This window comes from Triticum urartu, chromosome 5A (genome assembly GCF_056163025.1).
Source record: "Triticum urartu cultivar PI428250 chromosome 5A, HENAU_Tu73, whole genome shotgun sequence".
Classification (NCBI taxonomy): Eukaryota; Viridiplantae; Streptophyta; class Magnoliopsida; order Poales; family Poaceae; genus Triticum; species Triticum urartu.
In genome coordinates, this window is record NC_141877.1 from 396,034,690 (window position 1) to 396,056,915 (window position 22,226).

General features: G+C 44.4%; 1 pseudogene; it reads left to right on the forward strand.

Annotated features, from left to right (window-relative positions):
• Positions 1-18,468: 18,468 nt before the first annotated feature.
• Positions 18,469-20,626, forward strand: LOC147971566 (uncharacterized; annotated as a pseudogene).
• The last annotated feature ends 1,600 nt before the right edge of the window (positions 20,627-22,226 follow it).

Genomic DNA, 22,226 nt, shown 5'->3' on the forward strand with positions numbered 1-22,226 from the left:
GAGTTCGTCGTAAAGAGTTACATCGATGCAAGCTTTGACACCGATCTAGATGACTCCAAGTCTTGATCAGGATACATATCGAAAGTGGGAGCAATTAGCTAGAGTACCTCTGTGTAGAGTATTGTAGACATAGAAATTTGTGAAATGCATACGGATCTGAATGCTGTAGACCCGTAGACTAAACTTCTCTCACAAGCAAAACATGATCACTCTTTGGGCATTGATCACATAGCGATGTGAACTAGATTATTGACTTTAGTAAACCCTTTGGGTATTAGTCACATGAAGATGTGAACTAATCACATAAAGATGTGAACTATTGGTGTGAAATCACATGACGATGTGAGCTAGATTATTGACTCTAGTGCAAGTGGGAGACTGAAGGAAATATGCCCTAGAGGCAATAATAAAGTTGTTATTTATATTTCCTTATATCATGATAAATGTTTATTATTCATGCTAGAATTGTATTAACCGGAAACTTAGTACATGTGTGAATACATAGACACACAGAGTGTCACTAGTTTGCCTCTACTTGACTAGCTCGTTGAATTAATGATGGTTATGTTTCCTCACCATAGACATGAGTTGTCATTTGATTAACGGGATCACATCATTAGAGAATGCTGTGATTGACTAGAGCCATCCGTTAGCTTAGCACTATGATCGTTTAGTTTATTGCTATTGCTTTCTTCATGACTTATACATGTTACTATGACTATGAGATTATGCAACTCCTGAGTACCGGAGGAACACTTTGTGTGCAACCAAATGTCACAACGTAACTGGGTGATTATAAAGGTGCTCTACAGGTGTCTCCGATGGTACTTGTTGAGTTGCCATAGATCAAGATTAGGATTTGTCACTCCGATTGTCAGAGAGGTATCTCTGGGCCCTCACGGTAATGCACATCACTATAAGCCTTGCAAGCAATGTAATTAATGATTTAGTTGCGGGATGATGCATTACGAAACGAGTAAAGAGACTTGTCGGTAACGACATTGAACTAGGTATTGAGATACCGACGATCGAATCTCGGGCAGGTAACATACCGATGACAAAGGGGACAACGTATGTTGTTATGCGATTTGACCGATAAAGATCTTCATAGAATATGTAGGAGCCAATATGAGCATCCAGGTTCCGCTATTGGTTATTGACCAGAGACCTTTCTCAGTCATGTCTACATAGTTCTCGAACTCGTAGGGTCCACACGCTTAACGTTCGGTGAAGATCGGTATTATGAGTTTTTGTGTTTTCATGTACCGAAGGTAGTTCGGGGTCCCGGATATGATCACGGACATGACGAGAAAATGGTCGAGACATAAAGATTGATATATTGGAAGCCAGAATAGTTCCGGGTGAAATCGGGATTTTACCAGAGTACCGGGAGGTTACCGGAACCCCCCGGTAAGTGTATGGGCCATAGTGGAGAGAGAGAGGAGACCAGGGCAGGCCACGTGCCCCTCTCCCTCTGGTCCGAATTGGGATAGAAGGGGGGGCGGCGCCCCCCTTTCCTTCCTCCCTCTCTCCCCCTTCCTTCTCTCCTAGTCCAACTAGGGAAGGGGGGAATCCTACTCCCGGTGGGAGTAGGACTCCTCTAGGGCGCGCCATAGAGGGTCAGCCCTCCCCCCTCCTCCACTCCTTTATATACGTGGCCAGGGGGCACCCCAAAGACACACAAGTTGATCATTGATCTTTTAGCTATGTGCGGTGCCCCCCTCCACCATAGTCCACCTCGATCATATCGTAACGGTGCTTAGGCGAAGCCCTGCGTCGGTAACTTCATCAACACCGTCATCACGCCATCATGCTGACGGAACTCTCCCTCGAAGCTCTACTGGATCGTGAGTTCATGGGACGTCACCGAGCTGAACGTGTGCAGATTGCGGAGGTGCCATACGTTCGGTACTAGGATCGGTCGATCGTGAAGACGTGCGACTACATAAACCGTGTTGTCATAACGCTTCCGCTTACGGCCTACAAGGGTACGTGGACGACACTCTCCCCTCTCGTTGCTATGCATCACCATGATCTTTTGTGTGCGTAGGAAATTTTTTGAAATTACTGCGTTCCCCAACATGAACCTACTACTATGTACCACTTCCACTGAAGATCAACTTGGACAAAGAAAACCCATAGATCAGAAATCATTACATAGCTATAACAATCACATAAAAAAGTTCAGGAAAGACTCAATTACTTTCAATGAATACTCAAATCACAAACCCACAATTCACCGGATGCCAACAAACACACCGCAAAATAAGATTACATCAGATAGAACTCTAAGGAGAATATTATATTGAAGATCAAGAGAGAGAAGAAGACATCTAGCTAATCGCCATGGACCCGTAGATAGGTCTGTGGTAAACTACTCCCACATCATTGGAGGTGCAACAAGGTTGAAGTAGAAGCCTCCGTGATCGATTCCCCCTCCGGCAGAGTACCAGAAAATGCCTCCAGATAGGATCATGGGAAAACAGAAGCTTGTGTTGGCGAAAAAATTGTTTCGGGTGGCTCTCTGTTGGTTTTGCATTTTATGGGAATTTATAGGCCTAGAATTAGGTTAAATGGAGCTACGTGGGACCCGCAAGCTTAGGTGGTGCGCCCCCCTCCCCCATGAGGGCGTGCATTATGACCTTGTGGATCTCCCATACTTTGTTTGGTACTATTTTTCTATGAAACAATAATATAGGCAAAACAGGAACTGGCACTATGCACTGAGTTAATAGGTTAGTTCACAAAAATGATACAAAATTGCATATAAAGTATCTAAAATTGATAATATAATAACATGAAATAATCAAAAATAGTAGATACGTTGGAAACGTATCATAGTGTGTGCACTTGCATGCATGGGCCCCATCCCTCGGGTACATATAGCACGGCTCCATCTTGCGTGTTGCAACGCACGTGCCTTCTATGGACCCACATCATGTGCCGACGATGTAGCTCTAGCATGAAAGCTATTGCGATGCATGCACCTACTTGGCCCACCCTGACCCGGCAACGTGGCTCCATCATGCCAGCTTTGGCAGCATACATGCGTGGATGGTCTCCACCCCATCCCTAACATCACGGCCTCAACATAGCTCACGTGTGTTCCCCCCTATGAGCTCTTCGACATACTCAACAAGGAAAATCATGCCCCTAGAACCCCACCCAATGTGCTCAAGCATGTGTTGGTTCAAAACAAGTGTGGGACCATGGAAGAGAAACCTAGTTTTCTACTTTGGAAGCTTTTTCATGGTCGTCATTTTTTCCTCCTTAGTGTGCTCAAGTGATCTCTCTTTACCTTTAGGTCCAGTTTAATTTTTTGACAAAGGAGAAAGTGTTTGTGACATGAATGAACTATTTTGTCCAATGTTTCCTTATGTGCATTCCCTACTAGTCCGAGCAACAACTAAATAGGCAATATTTTTTCATCCCAAAGTTGTATACTCTGCCTTTTAGTAAGAAAATAGCATTCATATATCACCTCTATGTCTTATTTTACTTTAGGGCGTTATAAATATGGATAATCACTTGTGGAGCTCGGTCTTGTCATGGGAGGTGCACCTCTTTGTGCGAATTATTAATCCTATTGCATGTTACCATTATTGAAGACGTGTTGGGTAACATGCAAGTGACCACATGCAGTATGCTATGTCTGTCACCCCATGGAATCCCTTAGAAAAATGTGAATGAGTCGCCATCAGCTACATTTAATTGAATTGCTTGTAATATGCCACAGTTTCCGATCTCGGGTGTAATTCAAGGATTTGTTGTAGAGATATAGTTATATTGGAAATGTTCGAAACCAGATCTAAAACTTTCAAGTTTGCGTTAAGATCTAGTAGAAAATCTAAGTGTGGACCAACTATTTAGCATATTTTCATGTTCGGGTTGTACATTTATGTACTTCACGTTTTCTAAAGAAAAAATGGGTTAGCATTGCAAGTGTGTAATACACTTTCTTGTAGTTAGAATAGAAACACCCTAACGAGACTACAATTAAACGGCACGGCTGTAGAGGGTTTACCATATTCCTCTCTTTGGAACTTCATTAAGGTAAAACACAACTCACCCAACAAAATCGTCCAGAACAAAGTCCTTGTCTGTAACAATGACCTCAATATAGCACGATTGGATGCATTAATTTGAGAAGGCAAATACCTAGTTTCACTCAGGGTTAGTGTTCTTCTCAAAATGACATGTGGTGCACCTGTAATTTCCAAGCTCAATATCCACATGGGTCACTAATCCTAATCACATCGTTTGCATGGATTACTTTGGCCTTGACAACACACACATAGAGATATGTCATCTGCTCCAGAAGGTCATATGTGCTTGTGCTCTTGTAACATGCTTCCATAAAACAACCAAGATGGAATGATGTCTCTTTAAAGGAGTAGTCTCCAAGTCGCGGCTACGGTGGCAAAATCTTGCTAGTTCGCAGAAGGACCTACTTGTGCCTGCAACAAAATCCATGAGAAGGTATTACCAAGAAGAGATTCAAGTATGGTAGAATTGACACATCATTACAAATAGTAGTGTAGGATTGATGATAAAATATTGCAAGCCATGGGTCAGTACTTAGTAATGCTTTACCAACACATCACAGACACGATATCTTTTACTACCTCATTCCAGGCATGATCCTAAATTGTATTTTGTTATAGCTAAAAAAACATAAACTTGCAAATTCTACCAACAATAGAACAATAGGTATTTGCAACAACACATGTAAACTCAAATGAGAATATTTGTAAACAAAATAAAATGTATAATGCATTCTTAAGGATAGTTAAAAGTTTGACATGCATGCACAAATACTTTTTTGTTTGATTTCCCGGTTACACTAAAGAACTTAACTTTGGCTGACATAACAAAGACTACTCCTAGTTTTAGAGAAGATAAAAAGTCTACGCCTTAAAAAAACTAGACATGGGTACTCTAATAGGGATCATTGTTCACAAAGTACTATGTAACAAAAGGCAATTCCTATACAAACTAAAAGTCAAGTTTCCAAACAGGAACAAGTCATACTCAAAGTTCATGAAGCACAGGGATAAACTTACCTGATCTACCCATTAGGTTTTCAGTAAACAAAATTTGTAATCACAACTTGTCTACTAATAAATTTTTTAACAATAAAAGGTGGTTGTGATAGGTTGTTTTAGGCACTTACAATTCCGAACAACTTCTAATTTTTGGCACTATTTAAAATTACATTACTGAAATTTGGAAAATCTTACCATTGGTTTAAAATTTTGAAACTTATGAAATTTTAACTTTCAAAAAATAAGACCTCTTCAAAATTTCAAATTTCTAAATATGCACTTATGAAATATAGATTTTCTATAAAAAGAGATGAAAATATTGGAATTTGGAAACTTGCACGGGGCAACAACTGAAAAAATGCCATGTCTGTCGGGCTCAACCCTATCCAGGCAACGTGGCTCCAGAACATTAGTGGTTTCAGTGCACGCGCCTACATGGGCACCACCCTTGGCCCGATAGCACGCCACCTATTCAAGAGCATGTGCCTGTGTGGACCGAACGCATAGCGTGACAGCGCGAATCCAGCCTGCCAACTATTGTATCGCATGTGTCTACATCGGCCCCATCCCCTAGACCGATAAGGTGGCTCCAGCTTTCCAGTTGCAACACACATGCCTTATTTGGCCCTACTCTTTCTCCCAATGGCATAGCTCCAACATGCCAACTGTTGCAATGCATGCACCTACTTGGCCCCACCCCGACTCAACAACTTGGGTCCATCATGTCAACTCTAGCACATACGCACATGGGTGATATCCACCCCTTCACTAACATAGTGGCCCCGGCAGGCCTCCCATGTGTGCCCCCTGCCCCCCCCCCTCGATGAGCTCTCTAGCACACATGAAGAGGGAAATCGTGCTTCCTCACTACAGGCGTGTTAGACCATGGAAGAGCAACTTTTTTATAATCAAGAAGCGTTTTTGTGGCCGTCATTTTCCCTCCTCTGTGTGCTCAAGTGATATATCTTTACCTTTAGGCCCAATTAAAATATTGACAAACAATAAAGTATTTGTGATGTGAATGAATTATTTTGTCCATTTTTCCCTTGTGTGTAGTCCCTAGTAGTCTGAGCAATAACTAAATAAGCAATATTGTTCCATCCAAAGTTGTATAGTCGTCCTTTTAATAAGAAAATAACACTCATATGTCCCCTATATGTTTCATTTTATTTTAGGGCACTATAAAAATGGAAAAAGAACAAGTGTGGAGCTTGGTCTTTGCCAGTGAGGTGCTTTGTGTTGTGTGAATGACTGATTCTATCGAACCTTACCATTTTTGAAGTTGTGTAGGGTTCATATGCTAGTGACCACATGATAATCCCAAAGTGCAAGGAATTGTTGTAGCACTTTCCAATAATGGAGGTGGAAAGTATGAAGTGTTAAACCCACAAGGAGCTAAAGGTAATATCAATATTCTCGCAGGTCTTATCTGCCACTGATACAAGCCTACATACATCAAGCGTTTGCTTTATCTAGGAAAAAAACTAGAACTACTTTGGGTATGAAATGATAGGTTTGCAAGACAATAAAGAAGGTAAACATAAATAATAGGTGATGCCTAAGTAAAGATACAATATAATACAAATAGAGAGTGTGGAATAGTGGTGGTATGGTGTGCAGAATTGTCCCTAAGAAGTCACCTAAGTTACTAAACCGGTCATCATTGCAATGGAGAGGCCTCTGCAAGCATGATATCTCTTACATGTAATTTTATGCGCTCATGATTGGAACTATTAGTAAGCATCCGCAACTACTAACAAGTTCATTTAAGTAAAACCCAACAATAACATTAAGATATATTGGTCCCCCTTCAATCCTGTATGTATCAATTTCCATGGTCCGACGAGGATTCAGCCACTCATGTTCCCATATGCATAGTCTTGTCAACATACAACTAACCCCTATGGTGCGATCCACGTGCGCGGTCATATAATGGGCAGCAAAGGACAATAACATAACCACAAGCAACTCAAACCAATCATGGAATTCACCAATTGACCCATATGTCGAAAGTAATCTACTTAGACACAATAGTGACAACACATATCTTTGGATAATAATTCATAGCATCAAAACACCATGTTCAAGTAGGGGATTACAGTGGGTTGCGGGAGAGTGGACTGCTAAAAAGAGGTGAGGAAGGTGATGAATATGTTGGTGAATACAACGACATTGATGAAGATGATCGTCGCGGTGATGGTTTCCCTGGCGGCACTCCGGTGCCACCGGGAGAGAAGGGGAGAGAGGCTCTCCCTCCTGCTTATTCCTCCATGCCCCCTCGAGATGGGGAGAGCTTCTCCCCTCTGTCCTTGTCCACCATGGCTCTCGAAGGGGTGAGACCCCCTCCGAGATTGGATCTCTTCTCACTGTCTCTCTGTTTTTTGATACCGTTTCCTAGCCAACACCGTTTCTTACATATCTGGAGATCCGTAACTCCGATAGGACTGAAATTTTGAGGGGATTTATTCCATAAAATAGATGTCTTGTTGCGAAAGAACAACTGCAACAAACTTAAGGAGTAGCCACCCTGGCCAATGGCACGACCCTGGCCGTGTGGGGCCTCGGGCACCTTCCTGTGTTGATTCCTTCTTCCAAAATAATAAATATTCCATAAAAAATCCTAATAAATCGCTGGAGTATTTTGACCTTCCTAGATATTGTTTTTCTACAAAAAAACATGCAGAAAATAGCAACTCTCAATGGGCACTAAATTAGTAAGTTAGTCTAGAAAAATAATATAAAAGTGCACCAAAACAGGAAGGTGCACTTTTATAATTTCAAGGTGCACCAAAATAGGAAGGTGCAACATTTGTAGCCAAGAAAAGAGAAATATTATCCATAGGAAACTATCTTAGTTTCCCCGACTTCCTACGAAGAGACTTTAGTCCTATGTGTTCCTAGCACATTGTTGCTTTTATTTCATCCCTTTGACACTTTTTCGGACTCTAACAACCCAATATATAAGCCTAGAAAAGCCCCAGTCCCCAGTCTCCTTAGCAAAGTCCTTTAAAAAGTGCACCAAAATAATATAATTGATGTTAATATAACATGAATACTTCAAAAATTATAGATACGTTGGAGACGTATCACCACACAGGAAGCATGCTATATGCATCACCCCATGGCACATCCCTTAGAAAATGTGAATGAGCCACCGTTCGCTCCATTTAATTGCAGTGCTTGTAGTAATCCGTCGTTTGCGATCTCGGCTATAATTGAAGGATGTACCACAGAGGTGCAATTAAATCAAAAGGTTTGAAAAGAGATCTACAACTTTTAGTTTGTGTTAAGAAATATATCACTCTAAGAAAATCCGAATGTGGCCTACATCTTTAGCACCTTTTCATGTTTTTACAATTATGTACTTCACATTTTCTAAAGGAAAAAAGGTTAGCATTGCATATGTCTAATCACATTCATATGTAGTTTTTATAGAAATGCCCAAAAAAATTTGCTTGGATACTAGAATTAATAAATGGCGAGGTTGTAGCGGGCTTGCGTCGCTCTTCTCTTTGGAAGTTCATCCAGGTCAACCACAACTCTCCCAATGATATTGTCATTAGTAAAGTCCTTGTCTTTAACAATGACCTCGATATCGCAGGACAAGATGCGTTCCTTCAGGAAGGAAAAAACATGGTTCCACTCAGGGTTAGTGTTCTTCTCAAAGTGATGGTTGTTGCACCTTTAGTTTCCATGCTTAATCTCCATATATGGGTCATACTCCCAGTCACATCATTTGCATGAAGGTCTTTAGCCTTGACAACACGCACTAGAGATACAACATCTACTCCAGAAGGTCATATGTGCTTGTGATTTTGTCACCTGGTACCATAAGACCCCAAGTTGGGATGATGTCTCTTTTAAGGAGTAGTCCCCAGGTTGCGGCCGCGGTGGCTGAATGTTGCCAGTTCATAGAACGACACACTTGTGCCTGCAACAAAATCCATGACATGGTATTATCATGAAGAACTTCAAGTATGGCAGAGTGACGCATCATTACGAACAACACTATACGATTGACGATCAAATATCATAAGTCATCGTTCAGTACTCAGTATGCTTTGTCGACAGATTACAAACATGATATCCTTTAATCCCTCATTCCAGGCATGATCATAAATTGTATTTCGTCATAGCTAAAAAAACTTAAGAGGACTGGCAAATTCTACCAACAATAGAACAATAGGTACTTGCAATAACATATCCAAACTCGAATGAGAGTTTTTCAAGGACTTTGCTAAGGAGACTGGGGACTGGGGATTGTGTAGGCTTGTATATTGGGTTGTTAGAGTCTGAAAAAGTGTCAAAGGGATGAAATAAAAGCAACAATGTGCTAGGAACACATAGGACTGAAGTCTCTTCGTAGGAAGTCAGGGAAACTGAGATAGTTTCCTATGGATAATATTTCTCTTTTCTTGGCTACAAATGTTGCTATGGTCACCAAATGCATATGAACTCAATTGTGTTTTCTTACATACATGTTGTTTGTCATAAGGATCCAAGAGATTTGATACATTTGAAACATATGATATGTTATATCGTCATCTTCAAACATGAAAACAATCTTAACTAGGGACACAAAAGTGGGTGCTCTAGCGCTCATAGACTTGAAAGGTGCTCCCCCATGGTCTACGAGCATGTAAGCAACGCTCATTTTATATTTAAAACTTTGAAAAGTTGCCTATGGAACCATATTCCTATGATATTTAGAAAAATGTAACAAGTTTGATCACCTTTTCCCTAGTCTATGTTTCTCTCTCAAACCCGTTTATGCTTGGCCAGCCTAACTAGTGTGCAGCCATCCTGGTCGACATGATCACTTTCACGCCAACCTTTTTCAAAAGGGGACCGCTTGGAAATTTCAACTTTCTAAGTTTGAACCTATGAAAAATTGATTATTTTCCAATAAAAGGTGAAATTATGGGAATTTGGAAATTTGCACAGGGAACAACTAAAAAACCGCCATGTATGTCCGGCCCAGCGTTGCTTGACAATATGGCTCCAGAATACTAGTTGTTTCAGCGCACACGCCTGCGTGGGCCCCACCCCAGGTTCGACAGCACGCCAAGTGTTGCAGCGCATGCGCCTGTGTGGGCCTGAACTCGTGGCCTAGCAACGTGACTCCAACACGCCAACCGTTGCAGTGCATGCCCCTGCAAGGGCCCCGACCCCTACATGCTGCTTCACCATGCCAGCTGCAGAGCATGCGCCTGCTTGGGCTCCATTCCCTGGCCCAACGGCACAACTCTAACATGCCAATTGTTGCCGTGCACACACCGGCTTGGCCCCACCCCTAACTCGGCAATGCAGCTTTTACAAGCGAGTTGTTGTCGTGCACGGTCCCACGCCCAACCCGACAACGTGGCTCTAGCAATGCGAGCTTTGGCAGCGCACACATGTGTGTATGCTCCATCCCTTTCCCGACAGCACGGCCTCAACACGCCTCCCACCTGCGTGCCCCCGTGCACTCCGAGACACGCGACGAAGAAAATTGTGTCACAACAACCCCACCTACCGTGCTCAAGCGTGTCTTGGCTCACCACAGGCGCGGTACCCTGTTGAAGAGCAACATGGTTTTCTACTTAGGAAGCTTTTTCATAGCCGCCATTTTCCCTCCTTGGTGTCATCTCTCTTCACCTGTATGTTCAATTAATTTTTTTGACAAAGGAGAAAGTATTTGTGACATGAATGAAAATATTTGTCCATTTTTTTTCATGCACGCATTCCCTAATAGTTCGAGCAATAGCTAAATATGCAATATTTGTGACATGTTACCGTCGTGGAAGATGTGCAAGGTTGACGTGCAATTGACCACACATGTGTCATGCCAAGTCTGTCGTGCCATGGCGCATCCCTTAGAAAATGTGAACGAGCCACTGTCACCACATTTAATGGCAATGTTTGTAGTTAAATGTAGTTTCCGATCTGAGGTATAATTGAATGATTTAGCGCGGAGATACAGTCAAATCAACATGTTTCAAACGAGATCTTAAACTTTCAACTTTGCGTGAAGAAATATACCAATCTCCAAAAATCCAAGCACGGACTAAATAATCAGCATATCTCTGCTCCAGGGTAGTACATTTATGTATTTTGCATTTTCCAAGGAAAAATAGGGGTTAGCATTGCATATGTGTAGTACACTTGCACACGTGTAATCGGTTCAGAAACGCCCTAAAAATCTGCATGGCGACGAGATTAAACAGCACTGGTCTAAACCTTAAACCTGATTGTAACAGAAAAGAAAAGAGAAAAAATATCCAACAAATCTTACCAGCAAAACAACCCATGGCCACCCTCCCCCGCACACCCGAAATCTTACCTCGCACGCCGCCGCCCTCAAGAACAGGCATCGTCCCACTCGCACGTCCACGGGGCCCCACATGCATGGGCCCCATCCCTCGGGTACATATAGCACGGCTCCATATTGCGTGTTGCAACGCACGTGCCTTCTATGGACCCACATCCTGTGCCGACGATGTAGCTCTAGCATGCCAGCTATTGCGATGCATGCACCTACTTGGACCACCCTGACCCGGCAATGTGGCTCCATCATGCCAGCTTTGGCAGCGTACATGCGTGGATGGTCTCCACCCCATCCCTAACATCACGGCCCCAACATAGCTCGCACGTGTGCCCCCTATGAGCTCTTCGACATACTCAACAAGGAAAATCGTGCCCCTAGAACCCCACCTAATGTGCTCAAGCATGTCTTGGTTCAAAACAAGTGTGGGACCATGGAAGAGAAACTTAGTTTTCTACTTTGGAAGCTTTTTCATGGTCGTCATTTTTCCCTCCTCAGTGTGCTCAAGTGATCTCTCTTTACTTTTAGGTCCAGTTTAATTTTTTGACAAAGGAGAAGGTGTTTGTGAGATGAATGAACTATTTTGTCCAATGTTTCCTTATGTGCATTCCCTACTAGTCCGAGCAACAACTAAATAGGCAATATTTTTTCATCTCAAAGTTGTATACTCTGCCTTTTAGTAAGAAAATAACATTCATATATCACCTCTATGTTTTATTTTACTTTAGGGCATTATAAATATGGATAATCACTTGTGAAGCTCGGTCTTGTCATGGGAGGCGCACCTCTTTGTGTGAATTATTAATCCTACTACATGTTACCATTATTGAAGACGTGTAGGGTAACATGCAAGTGACCACATGCAGTATGCTATGTCTGTCACCCCATGGAATCCCTTAGAAAAATGTGAATGAGTCGCCATCAGCTACATTTAATTGAATTTCTTGTAGTAAGCCACAGTTTCCGATCTCGGGTGTAATTCAAGGATTTGTTGTAGAGATATAGTTATATTGGAAATGTTCGAAACCAGATCTAAAACTTTCAAGTTTGCGTTAAGATCTACTAGAAAATCTAAGTGTGGACCAACTATTTAGCATATTTTTCATGTTAGGGTTGTACATTTATGTACTTCACGTTTCTAAAGAAAAAATGGGTTAGCATTGCAAGTGTGTAGTACACTTTCTTGTAGTTAGAATAGAAACACCCTAACAAGACTACAATTAAACGGCACGGCTGTAGAGGGTTTACCATATTCCTCTCTTTGGAACTTCATTCAGGTAAAACACAACTCACCCAACGAAATCGTCCTGAACAAAGTCCTTGTCTGTAACAATGACCTCAAAATAGCACGATTGTATGCATTCATTTGAGAAGGCAAATACCTGGTTTCACTCAGGGTTAGTGTTCTTCTCAAAATGACGTGTGGTGCACCTGTAATTTCCAAGCTCAATATCCACATGGGTCACAAATCCTAATCACATCCTTTGCATGGAGTTCTTTGGCCTTGACAACACACACATAGAGATATGTCATCTGCTCCAGAAGGTCGTATGTGCTTGTGCTCTTGTAACATGCTTCCATAAAACAACCAAGATGGAATGATGTCTCTTTAAAGGAGTAGTCTCCAAGTCGCAGCTACGGTGGCAAAATCTTGCTAGTTCGCAGAAGGACCTACTTGTGCCTGCAACAAAATCCATGAGAAGGTATTACCAAGAAGAGATTCAAGTATGGTAGAATTGACACATCATTACAAATAGCAGTGTAGGATTGATGATAAAATATTGCAAGCCATGTGTCAGTACTTAGTAATGCTTTGCCAACACATCACAGACACGATATCTTTTACTACCTCATTCCAGGCACGATCCTAATTGTATTTTGTTATAGCTAAAAAAACTTAAACTTGCAAATTCTACCAACAATAGAACGATAGGTATTTGCAACAACACATGTAAACTCAAATGAGAATTTTTGTAAACAAAATAAAATGTATAATGCATTCTTAAGGATAGTTAAAAGTTTGACATGCATGCACAAATACTTTTTTGTTTGATTTCCCGGTTACACTAAAGAACTTAACTTTGGCTGACATAACAAAGACTACTCCTAGTTTTAGAGAAGATAAAAAGTCTACGCCTTAAAAAAACTAGACATGGGTACTCTAATAGAGATCATTGTTCACAAAGTACTACCTAACAAAAGGCAATTCCTATACAAACTAAAAGTCAAGTTTCCAAACAGGAACAAGTCATACTCAAAGTTCATGAAGCACAGGGATAAACTTACCTGATCTACCCATTAGGTTTTCAGTAAACAAAATTCGTAATCACAACTTGTCTACTAATAAAAATTTTAACAATAAAAGGTGGTTGTGATAGGTTGTTTTAGGCACTTACAATTTCGAGCAACTTCTAATTTTTGGCACTATTTAAAATTACATTACTGACATTTGGAAAATCTTACCATAGGTTTAAAATTTTGAAACTTATGAAATTTTAACTTTCAAAAAAATAAGACCTCTTGAAAATTTCAAATTTCTAAATATGCACTTATGAAATATAGATTTTCTATAAAAAGATATGAAAATATTGGAATTTGGAAACTTGCACGGGGCAACAACTGAAAAAATGCCATGTCTGTCGGGCTCAACCCTATCCAGGCAACGTGCCTCCAGAACATTAGTGGTTTCAGTGCACGCACCTGCATGGGCACCACCCTTGGCCCGATAGCACGCCACCTATTCAAGAGCATGTGCCTGTGTGGACCGAACGCATAGCCTGACAGCGCGAATCCAGCACACCAACTATTGTGTCGCATGTGTCTACATCGGCCCCATTCCCTAGACCGATAAGGTGGCTCCAGCTTTCCAGTTGCAACACACGTGCCTTCTTTGGCTCTACTCTTTGTCCCAATGGCATAGCTCCAACATGCCAACTGTTGCAGTGCACGCACCTACTTGGCCCCACCCCGACTCAACAACTTGGGTCCATCATGTCAACTCTAGCACATACGCACATGGGTGATATCCACCCCTTCACTGACATAGTGGCCCCGGCAGGCCTCCCATGTGTGCCCCCTGCCCCCCCCCCCCCCCCCCTCGATGAGCTCTCCAGCACACATGAAGAGGGAAATCGTGCTTCCTCAGTACATGCGTGTTAGACCATGGAAGAGCAACTTTGTTATACTCAAGAAGCGTTTTTGTGGCCGTCATTTTCCCTCCTCCGTGTGCTCAAGTGATCTATCTTTACCTTTAGGTCCAATTAAAATATTGACAAACAATAAAGTATTTGTGACATGAATGAATTATTTTGTCCAATTTTTCCGATGTGTCCAGTCCCTAGTAGCCCGAGCAATAACTAAATAGGCAATATTGTTCCATCCAAAGTTGCATAGTCGGCCTTTTAATAAGAAAGTAACACTCACATGTCCCCTATATGTTTCATTTTATTTTAGGGCACTATAAAAATGAAAAAAAACAAGTGTGGAGCTTGTTCTTCTCATGTGAGCTGCTTCATGTTGTGTGAATGACTGATTCTATCACACCTTACCATTTTTGAAGTTGTGTAGAGTTCACATGCAAGTGACCACATGATAATCCCAAAGTGCAAGGAATTGTTGTAGCACTTTCCAATAATGGAGGTGGAAAGTATGAAGTGTCAGACCCACAAGGAGCTAAAGGTAATATCAATATTCTCTCAGGTCTTATCTGCCACTGATACAAGCCTACATACATCAAGTGTTTGCTTTATCTAGGAAAAAAACTAGAACTACTTTGGGTACGAAATGCTAGGTTTGCAAGACAATAAAGAAGGTAAACATAAATAATAGGTGATGCCTAAGTAAAGATACAATATAATACAAATAGCGAGTGTGGAATAGTGGTGGTATGGTGTGCAGAATTGTCCCTAAGCAGTCATCTAAGTTACTAAACCGGTCATCATTGCAATGGAGAGGCCTCTGCAAGCATGATATCTCTTACATGTAATTTTATGCGCTCATGATTGGAAATATTAGCAAGCATCCGCAACTTCTAACAAGTTCATTTAAGTAAAACCCAACAATAACATTAAGATATATTGGTCCCCCTTCAATCCTGTATGTATCAATTTCCATGGTCCGACAAGGTTTCAGTCACTCATGTTCCCATATGCATAGTCTTGTCAACATACAACTAACCCCTATGGCGCGATCCACGTGCGCGGTCATATAATGGGCAGCAAAGGACAATAACATAACCACAAGCAACTCAAACCAATCATGGAATTCACCAATTGACCCATATGTCGAAAGTAATCTTCTTAGACACAATAGTGACAACACATATCTTTGGATAATAATTCATAGCATCAAAACACCCTGTTCAAGTAGGGGATTACAGTGGGTTGCGGGAGAGTGGACTGCTAAAAAGAGGTGAGGAAGGTGATGAATATGTTGGTGAATACAACAACATTGATGAAGATGATCGTCGCGATGATGGTTTCCCTGGCGGCACTCCGGCGCCATCGGGAGAGAAGGGGAGAGAGGCTCTCCCTCCTGCTTATTCCTCCATGCTCCCTCGAGATGGGGAGAGCTTCTCCCCTCTGTCCTTGTCCACCATGGCTCTCGAAGGGGTGAGACCCCCTCCGAGATTGGATCCCTTCTCACTGTCTCTCTATTTTTCGATACCGTTTTATAGCCAAACACCGTTTCTTACATATCTGGAGATCTGTAACTCCAATAGGACTGCAATTTTGAGGGGATTTATTCCATAAACTAGATGTCTTATTGCGAAAGAACAACTGCAACAAACTTAAGGAGTAGCCACCCTGGCCAATGGCACGCCCCTGGCCGTGTGGGGCCTCGGGCACCTTCCTGTGTTGATTCCTTCTCCCAAAATAATAAATATTCCATAAAAAATCCTAATAAATCGTCGGGGTATTTTGACCTTCCTAGATATTGTTTTTCTACAAAAAACATGCAGAAAACAGCAACTCTCAATGGGCACTAAATTAGTAAGTTAGTCTAGAAAAATAATATAAAAGTGCACCAAAACAGGAAGGTGCACTTTTATAATTTCAAGGTGCACCAAAACAGGAAGGTGCAACATTTGTAGCCAAGAAAAGAGAAATATTATCCATAGGAAACTATCTTAGTTTCCCTGACTTCCTACGAAGAGACTTTAGTCCTATGTGTTCCTAGCACATTGTTGCTTTTATTTCATCCCTTTGACACTTTTTCGGACTCTAACAACCCAATATACAAGCCTAGAAAAGCCCTAGTCCCCGGTCTCCTTAGCAAAGTCCTTAAAAAAGTGCACCAAAATAATATAATTGATGTTAATATAACATGAATACTTCAAAAATTATAGATACGTTGGAGACGTATCACGACACAGGAAGCATGCTATATCCATCACCCCATGGCACATCCCTTAGAAAATGTGAATGAGGCACCGTTCGCCCCATTTAATTGCAGTGCTTGTAGTAATCCGTCGTTTGCGATCTCGGCTATAATTGAAGGATATACCATAGAGACACAATTAAATCAAAAGGTTTGAAAAGAGATCTACAACTTTCAAGTTTGTGTTAAGAAATATATCACTCTAAGAAAATCCGAATGTGGCCTACATCTTTAGCACCTTTTCATGTTTTTACAATTATGTACTTCACATTTTCTAAAGGAAAAAAGGTTAGCATTGCATATGTCTAATCACATTCATATGTAGTTTTTATAGAAATGCCCAAAAAAATTTGCTTGGATACTAGAATTAATAAATGGCGAGGTTGTAGCGGGCTTGCGTCGCTCTTCTCTTTGGAAGTTCATCCAGGTCAACCACAACTCTCCCAATGATATTGTCATTAGTAAAGTCCTTGCCTTTAACAATGACCTCGATATCGCAGGACAAGATGCGTTCCTTCAGGAAGGAAAAAACATGGTTCCACTCAGGGTTAGTGTTCTTCTCAAAGTGATGGTTGTTGCACCTTTAGTTTCCAAGCTTAATCTCCATATATGGGTCATACTCCCAGTCACATCATTTTCATGAAGGTCTTTAGCCTTGACAAAACGCAGTAGAGATACAACATCTACTCCAGAAGGTCATATGTGCTTGTGATCTTGTCACCTGGTACAATAAGACCCCAAGTTGGGATGATGTCTCTTTTAAGGAGTAGTCCCCAGGTTGCGGCCGTGGTGGTTGAATGTTGCCAGTTCATAGAACGACACACTTGTGCCTGCAACAAAATCCATGACATTGTATTATCATGAAGAACTTCAAGTATGGCAGAGTGACACATCATTATGAACAACACTATACGATTGACGATCAAATATCATAAGTCATCATTCAGTACTCAGTATGCTTTGTCGACAGATTACAAACATGATATCCTTTAATCCCTCATTCCAGGCATGATCATAAATTGTATTTCGTCATAGCTAAAAAACACTTTAGAGGACTTGCAAATTCTACCAGCAATAGAACAATAGGTACTTGCAACAACGTATCCAAACTCGAATGAGAGTTTTTCAAGGACTTTGCTAAGGAGACTGGGGACTAGGGCTTTTGTAGGCTTGTATATTGGGTTGTTAGAGTCCGAAAAAGTGTCAATGGGATGAAATAAAAGCAACAATGTGCTAGGAACACATAGGACTGAAGTCTCTTCGTAGGAAGTCAGGGAAACTGAGATAGTTTCCTATGGATAATATTTCTCTTTTCTTGGCTACAAATGTTGCTATGGTCACCAAATGCATATGAACTCAATTCCGTTTTCTTACATACATGTTGTTTGTCATATGGATCCAAGAGATTTGATACATTTGAAACATATGATAGGTTATATTGTCATCTTCAAACACGAAAACAATCTTAACTAGTGTTATGGCCGGCCGGCTTAGGCCCGCAAGTTATCTTAGTTTTTATTTTCAGATTAAGCAAGTTATCTTAGGTTGATTCTTCTACAAGTTATCTAGGATATAAATATAGGTTGTAAGACTCTTTTTGAAGGCAAGCAATAAGAAGAATATTATCTCCTATTGCCCGGCTCCCTGAGGAGCCGGAACCCTAGCCGCCAACAGCCCTAGCCCCCGCCCTTCTCCTAGCCGAGACGGCGCCCTGCCGCCGGCGCGCCCGATCCTCACCACGTCTCCCTCCATCCTTCCCTTACCACCTACGCCCTAGACCTGGTAGAGTACTTGATCCTACCAATTTGGTATCAGGTAACCGGGTTTCGACCATGTCTCCGCCAATTCCACCGCCACCACCACCGCTGCCCGCCAACTCCTCCACCACCGCCGCCTCTGCGCCGGGCGTCACGGCCTCGCTCTCGGCGGGCACCACTGCGTCGCTCTCAGCGCCGGTCCTAACGGCACCCGGCACCACGCCGGGCCAAGGGCAGCCACAGGCCCCCGTCCAACACTCGCCGCCGCCATCACCTCCCTCGCAGCCGCAACAGTTCACGCCGGAGGCCATGGCGGGCGTCCTCAACGACCTCGTCACCGCGGTTCAAGGGATCCGCCTCTACCTGGCAGGTCCGTACGGGCCGCCCCCACCACTCCATCCAGCCATGGCCGCGGGTCAGCAGGCGCTTCCGTGGTACTCGGCACCGGGGGCCATCACCGGACTCCATCCAGCCATGGCCGCGGGTCAGCAGGCGCTTCCGTGGTACTCGGCACCGGGGGCCGTCACCGGAGGCTACCCGGCGCTCCCCGCCCCAGCGGCTGCACCGCTGCCTTAGGCGCAGTGGCCGCCGCAGATCGCGCCGGCAGCCCCGCCACTTCTCGCCACCACGGGGCCGCAGTGGCCCACCTGGACCGCGCCGGCCGCGCCGTCCTCCGTCGCGCCCTACCTTCCAGCGGCCTCGGAGCAGGGTCCTCCACTGGCCCCGCCCAGCCCTAACCTGGGCACCGGCGCCTCGGAGCAGGGCCAGACCCAGCAGCTTCTTCCGGCGTCACCGCCGCCCCCCACGCCGCAGGCGCCGGTGCAGCTCCACCAGGCGCCGCCGCCATCGACAGTACCACCACCCGCGCCTAGGGCTACGGGGCGGCCCCTGCACCAGGTGCAGTTTCCATCGTCACCATCGCCGATCCCCGCTTGGGCGACCGGCTCATCTTCGGGGCCGGTCTACTCCACGGCGCCGGAACACCCGACGCCCTCCCTGCGGTTTGATCACCCCTCCAGCTCGGCGAACTACGCCCCGGCACTTCCCGACCCAGCATACGCGCCGGTGGCAACTACGGCCGCCCCCGGGCATGGCGGGCCGACACCCCCTCGCTTCGCCAAACTGGACTTCGCCACCTACGAGGGCACGGAGGACCCCCTCAACTGGCTCAACCAGTGCGAGCAGTTCTTTCGAGGGCAGCGGACGCTCGCTTCGGATCGCACCTGGCTCGCGTCCTATCATCTTCGAGGCGCAGCGCAGACCTGGTACTACGCCCTCGAGCAGGACGAGGGCGGCATGCCACCATTGGAGCACTTCCGGGAGCTCTGTCTCCTCCGGTTCGGGCCTCCTATCCGCGGGAGCCGACTGGCGGCCCTCGGCCGCTTACCTTTCACATCCACGGTGCAGGAATACGCCGACCGCTTCCAGGCCCTGGCGTGCCACGCGCCGGGCGTCTCCGCCACTCAGCGCGCCGAGTTATTTGTGGGCGGTCTACCGGACCATATCCGCATGGACGTGGAGCTTCGGGGACCCCAGGATCTCCAGTCGGCCATGTATTACGCCCGCGCGTTCGAGTGCCGCGCGGTGGCCATCCAGCAGGAATCACCGTCCCATACTACTGGGTCGCTACCCGGACCGGATTCCGCGCAGGGTCGGTCTGTGTAGGCTTCTGCGGCACCCCTCACCGTGACCGCGGGGCGCCCGTTCCGCCGGCTCACCCCAGCTGAGATACTCGAGCGTCGCCGCCAAGGGTTGTGCTTCAACTGCGACGAACCCTACAAGCCCGGCCACGCCTGCCCGCGACTCTTCTACCTGGAGGTGGCAGACTACATTCCGGAGGACGTCGTCGCCGCTGACCTGGCTGCCCCAGATGTCGAGAAGGTGTTTGACACTGGTTGATTACCTCGAAGAGTTCAAGCAAGCGCTTCCCCACCTTGCAGCTCGAGGACGAGCTGTTTGTGCAGGCGGGGAGAAGTGTTATGGCCGGCCGGCTTAGGCCCGCAAGTTATCTTAGTTTTTATTTTCAGATTAGGCAAGTTATCTTAGGCAAGTTATCTTAGGTTGATTCTTCTACAAGTTATCTAGGATATAAATATAGGTTGTAAGACTCTTTTTGAAGGCAAGCAATAAGAAGAATATTATCTCTTATTGCCCGGCTCCCTGAGGAGCCGGAACCCTAGCCGCCAACAGCCCTAGCCGCCGCCCTTCTCCTAGCCACGACGGCGCCCTGCCGCCGGCGCGCCCAATCCTCGCCACGTCTCCCTCCATCCTCCCCTTACCACCTACGCCCTAAACCTGGTAGAGTACTTGATCCTACCAACTAGGGACACAAAAGTAGGTGCTCTAGAGCTCATAGACTTGAAAGGTGCTCCCCCATGGTCTACGAGCATGTAAGCAACGCTCATTTTATATTTAAAACTTTGAAAAGTTGCCTATGGAACCATATTCCTATGATATTTAGAAAAATGTAACAAGTTTGATCACCTTTGCTCTAGTCTATGTTTCTCTCTCAAACCCGTTTATGCTTGGCAAACCTAACTAGTGTGTAGCCATCCTGGCCGACATGATCACTTTCACGCCAACCTTTTTTCAAAAGGGGACCTCTTGGAAATTTCAACTTTCTAAGTGTGCACTTATGAAAAATTGATTATTTTTCCAATAAAAGGTGAAATTATGGGAATTTGGAAATTTGCACAGGAACAACTAAAAACCTTCATGTATGTCCGGCCCAACCTTGCTCGACAACATGGCTCCAGAATAGCGCACACGCCTGCGTGGGCCCCACCCCAGGTTCGACAGCACGCCAAGTGTTGCAGCGCATGCGCCTGTGTGGGCCCAAACTCGTGGCCTAGCAACGCGACTCCAACACGCCAACCGTTGCAGTGCATGCCCCTGCATGGGCCCGTCCCCTACATGGTGCTTCACCATGCCAGCTGCAGAGCATGCGCCTGCTTGGGCTCCATTCCCTGGCCCAACGACACAACTCTAACATGCCAATTGCTGTCGTGCACACACCGGCTTGGCCCTACCCCCTAACTCGGCAACGCAGCTTTAACACGCGAGTTGTTGTCGTGCACACACTGGTTGGCCCCACGCCCAACCCGACAACGCGGCTCTAGCAATGCGAGCTTTGGCAGCACACACGTGTGTGTATGCTCCATCCCTTTCCCGACAGCACGGCCCCAACACGCCTCCCACCTGCGTGCCCCTGTGCACTCCCAGACATGCGACGAAGAAAATTGTGTCACAATAACCCACCTACCGTGCTCAAGCATGTGTTGGCTCACCACAGGCACGATACACCATCGAAGAGCAACATTGTTTTTCTACTTAGGAAGCTTTTTCACAGCCGCCATTTTCCCTCCTCGGTGTCATCTCTCTTCACCTCTACGTTCAATTAATTTTTTGACAAAGGGAAAGTATTTGTGACATGAATGAAATTATTTGTCCATTTTTTCTTGCATGCATTCTCTAGTAGTCAGAGCAACAGCTAAATATGCAATATTTGTGACATGTTACCGTCCTGAAAGATGTGCAGGGTTGACGTGCCATTGACCACACATGTGTCATGCCAAGTCTGTCGTGCCATGGCACATCCCTTAGAAAATGTGAACGAGCCACCGTCACCACATTTAATGGCAATGGTTGTAGTTAAATGCCGTTTCCGATCCGAGGTATAATTGAATGATTTAGCGCAGAGATACGGTCAAATCAACATGTTTCAAACGAGATCTTAAATTT